Raw genomic sequence first — 5,000 nt, forward strand, 5'->3', positions numbered from 1 at the left:
AATAGTACTCCAGGATTGGATGAATGAATGCGACGACGTCACAAGAAGTACCCTCGGATTGGATGAGCGTAAAGACGTCTTCAGCGAATCAGCGGCGATGTGATGACGTCATCAAAGGTTCGGCGGGATACTATGACGTCACTCTCCCTGGGGGTTGACTACTAACCTAAATAAACGGGAACTGATCCACCACGCACCGCACTTAAAGATCTTTGTTTGATCTTAGCTTTATGGTGAACTTTGTACTCTATAAAGCTACTGTGATATTACATTCCGGAAAACAATATTTCGCGTTAGGTGTATATCTCTTTACGGATACGAATAAAAAAATGAAAAAATCTAAAAAATAAAAAATAAAAAATACGGAAGAATGACATAGAAAATGAAGACAATGTAAAAGTAATATAAAGAAAACGGATGTCACAGATAAAGGGAGATATAGTCAGTTAATTTAATACAAAATTCCTTATATTCCTTGCTGGACATTTCACTTCATCAAAACCTCATGAATTTTACATCAGCACTTAACTCCAGTACTGTATTCGGTTGATAAATATATTAGTAAAGGCAACGCTAGTATAGATGATGTGGCTGTAGTAGTAATAGGCATAGGGATAGAAAATGGAATAGCATTTATAAGAATTAGTGTGATAATGATAGTAATGATTAATGAAGATGATAATAGTAATTGATAATAATGAGAATGATAGTAGTTATATAATGATAATTGTAATAATTATGTTACACTATTATGGCGATGATAATGATTAACAGCATTTTTATCAGTAATACACAAGAAGTAAGACATTATAATAGTGATGATGATAACAAGAAATAGGAATTATTGGAAACAACCAAACAACAACTATAATGATGGTGAACAAAACAATATGTAACTATAACAACAATAACAAGTTATTCTAGCAACAGCAAATATATACAACAACAAAAATAACAACAAAACAACAACAATAGTATATAAAGACAACAACGACAATACCAACAAAAAATATAACAAGAAAGAGCTACAATAAGAACAAATAAAAAACAGCCAAAACAAACACAACAAAACCAAACACAGCCAAAACAAAAACAAACACAACACCAAACACAGCAAACACAACAGCCAAAACAACCACAACACCAAACACATCAGCCAAAACAAGCACGAGAACAAGCACACTTTGAGATCGCTTCCCCCCCACCCTCTCCACCCCCTCCCCCACCCACCCACCCACCCATCCCCGACACCGCGCCCTCCCGAGTGAGTTCCTTCGCCCTCGGGTGGAGCATCCTTTCCCTGACGAAGCCGGTCCTACTCACTGCATAGCTGGGGATCTGAGGCCTCATGACCTATACCCGAAGGGAGAGGAGGAGGTGGGACACGGGGGGTGGTGGGAGGGAGAAGGAGGGAAGTGGGAGAGGGAGGGAGGTGGGGTTGAGGGGGAGGTGGGAGGGGGGAGAGGTGGGAGGGAAAGGGGAGGGACGGGGGGAGGGAGGGAGGGGGAAGGGAGAGGTGGGAGAGGGAGGGATGGGATGGAGGGGGTGGGAGAGGGAAAGGGGAGGGAGGGGAGGAAAGGGAGAAGGAGGAGAAGAGGGAGAAGGGGAAAGTAGAGAAAGAGGGAGAAGATGGGGTGATGGTGGGGAGAAAGAGAGAGGGGTGATGAAAAGGGATGATTGTTGAAAGTTAGTGGTGAAAGGAGCAGGAATAGGAAGGCGGTGGAAGAGAAGGAAGAAAATTAAGAAAAGGAAAAGAAGAAGAAAAAAAAAAGGAGAAGGAGGAGGAGAAAAAGGAGAAAAATGGCGATGATGGAGAAGGAGGGAGGTGAAGGAGATGGGGGAGAAGGAGGGAGAAATGGTGGGGATGAATGAGGATGAATATGAAAAGAAGAGCGCGTGGGTGTGGTGAGAAAGCGAACGTAGAAAACGAGAGAAAGGGGTGGAGAAAATAAGAGAGAGAGATAGAAAGATTGATAGAGAGAGAGAGAGAGTGTGTGTGTGTGTGTGCGTGTGTGTGTAAATGAATGAGTGAATGAGTAAATGAATAAGTGAGTGAGTGAGTGAAAGAGAGAGAGAGCGAGAGAATGAGAGAGGAAGATAGATAGAGAGAGAGAGAAAGAGAGAAATAGAGACAGAAAAATAAGTTAATAGCAACAAAGAAATAGATATACTCATCACAACCAAATAGAAAACACAGATAACCCCGCACACACTCACCCCCCCCCCCACAAAAAAAATAAAAATAAATAATGATAATAATAATATGAACAAACAAAAAAAAATCCTATAAATCCTCCCCCCCAAAAAAAAAAAAAAAAAAAAAAAAGAGAAAGAGAAAATAGCAAAAAAAAACAACGAAAGTGTAAAAACAGAAAGACTAGCCTCTACCGTGTGTAATAATAATAAAAAAATAAAAAAGATAATAAGTATGAGACAAATTATGAGGAAGTGTTGTATGAGGGTGTGGTTATGAGGGACGGATTCTGGGTGTTGTATGACAAGTGTGTTAAACAACAGAAAGACTCGTGGTTATGAACAAGCCTGTGTGAGGGTTGAGGGGTTTTATGATCACGTGTTTAGCTTCTTCCGTGCGTGGAATTAATCATAAATAATAAATAAATAATAAATAATAAAGGATTCCGATGATTCTGGGAGATTCTGGGTGCTGTATGAGGCATGAGGGTGTGGTTATGAGGGACAGGTTATTGGTGTTGTATGAGGCGTGAGGGTTGTGGTTATGAGTGTGGCTTGGTTATGAGGGAGTCTGGGTGCTTATTAAAGGTGTGATCAGAGTATTCAGTGTGGTTATGAGGGACAGATTCTGGGTGTTGTATGAAGGAAATAAGGGTGTGGTTATGAGAGTGGCTTGGTTATGAGGGAGTTGTTATGAGGGTTAGTGAATCTTGAAGATTCTGGGTATTCTGGGTGTTGTATGAGGGTAGTTTTGGTTATGAGGGTGTTATTAAAAGTGTTAGGATTTCGGTGGATGTAGGATGAGGGTATGATTAGGAAGAAAGGTTGTTTATGTTAATGTGGATGTAGTTAAAAGTTTAAGGTAACTGGAAATTAGCATGTTTTTTTCTTTCTTTCTTTCTTTTTTCTTTAGATGAGCGTGAGGAATGAGGGTGTAAGGAATGAGAGTATCCTGCATCTGGCAATGGTTAATGAGGACGTAGTTTAGAACATAAGATATTCAAATGCGATCAAAATGATGAGGTTCACAGAATATATATATATATGAAGGATGAGGGTCAGATAATGATGTACTTATGAGAGTATCTTCTTAATGAGTTTATGAGAGTGAATACAAAAGCACAAGATATCTAGAAACCATCATAGTTTTCTATTGTAATTACGAATAGGTTTAGAAACCGTTATGAGGAATGAGTGTGTGAATATCGTGAAAGTTATGAGGGTATCTTAATCATAAATGTTAATGAGAGTGTAATAATATGACTGTACCCTATTTCTGATAGCAGTGATATAGGTGTAATCATATGACTGCAAATTAATGAGGGTGATACTCACAAGTGCATCCTACTTATGAGATGAACGACTTAGTTATTCTCAACTGGTGAAGTTATGATTAGGTCAAAGGGTTGTGTAAGGAATGAGAGCAAAGTGAGAGATATAATTATGAGTAGATCCTAATTAATCATAGGTTTTAGGTCATGGTAAGTGTACACAGCCATTAAGATTATATATTCAGACTATAAGCATTATCAAGTATAGGTCATTTGATATGAAAAAAAAGAATAGATAAATATTATCCTTCATCTTCAGCTTCCCCAATTAAAGATGAGGACATAGAGCGGATGAGATAATGAAACGGATGATTGATAATATTGTCTTATCTTATACTTTCACATAATTTTATATTTTCTTATTTCCCTATTTTGATTCCTTTAATTTTATTGGTATCATTATTTTTTAATCATTTTTATTCATCATTATTATCTTACTTTTTATCATGTTTATTACTATCTTATCATTATCATAGAGAGGGGGGGAGGGGGTGAGAGAGGGAGAGGGCGAAGCAGAGAGGATTATATGAGAAGAATGAGAGGGAGGAGGGAGGGCAGGGAGGCTAAGAGGGAGAAGGGGGAAGGAGAGATAATTATAGAGGAAGGAGAGTGGGAGTAGGGGGGAGATAGGGAGGGGAAGGGAGTAGATAGTAATGGAGGGGTAGGGAGGAGGGAGGAGTGGCAAGGGACAAATAACCAGGTGGGGGTAAAGGTGAGAAAGAGGTGAACAGGAGGGGGAGGAGTGGGAGGAAGAGGAGGAGGAGGAGGAAAATGATGAGGAGGAAAACGAGAAGGGAGGAGGAGGAGGAGGAAAACGAGAATGGAGGTGGAGGAGGAGGAGGAAGCGTAAGAGTAAAAGGAAGAGGTGGAAGAAGAAGAAGAAGAGGAGGAGGAGAAGGAGGAAAGGTAGATGGAGGAGGAGAAGACGAGAGAAGAGACAAGAGGAGGAGGAGGAGGAGGAGGGCTAAGCCGACCCCCATAGGCACCCCAATTCACAGGTACATCTCAATTACCATAATTTAGGAAGCCTGCCTGCTCTCTCCGCCATCATTCCACGTCCTTCATTATCATCTAGATATAATTCTCGTATAACAAGCTGTGTGTCTACTGCGCTTCAGTTGGCTGTTTTGGCTATTTTTAACTATCTATTTCAACTGTCTATCGATTTACTCGAAAACGGATTCACTCAGAACTCTCGATCTATTTAAAGGTAAATATCCAGATAACTAAAATGATAATGAGTTTTAACAAGGTAACATCGCCGTGTTCTACTTACGGGTATTTCAGTGGACTAGAGTGACATCATTGCGAAGCTGGAAAGGAAAATGTCTTTTAGTAAATATTGAATGGATAAATAGGGTATGTACATTGTAGTGGATTTTGTTTTGAATAGTTGTCTTATTTGTTCTTTGGATGATAGTATGTATTAAATGGTATTATGATAACACACGTATACGTATGGAAGGATAGAGATAA

General features: G+C 39.5%; 1 protein-coding gene across 1 annotated transcript in view; it reads right to left on the reverse strand.

The window, feature by feature from the left end:
• Positions 1-5,000, reverse strand: part of LOC122256954 (uncharacterized) — a 56,045-nt gene that overhangs the window by 20,335 nt on the left and 30,710 nt on the right. Inside the window, exon 2 of the mRNA XM_043021938.2 lies at positions 4,801-4,837. The gene's annotated coding sequence lies outside the window, so the exon portion shown is untranslated. The remainder of the gene's footprint in view (positions 1-4,800; positions 4,838-5,000) is intronic.

Source organism: Penaeus japonicus, unplaced genomic scaffold (genome assembly GCF_977035675.1).
Source record: "Penaeus japonicus unplaced genomic scaffold, GWHDUDI00000001_assembly GWHDUDI00000025, whole genome shotgun sequence".
In the NCBI taxonomy this organism is placed as follows: domain Eukaryota; kingdom Metazoa; phylum Arthropoda; class Malacostraca; order Decapoda; family Penaeidae; genus Penaeus; species Penaeus japonicus.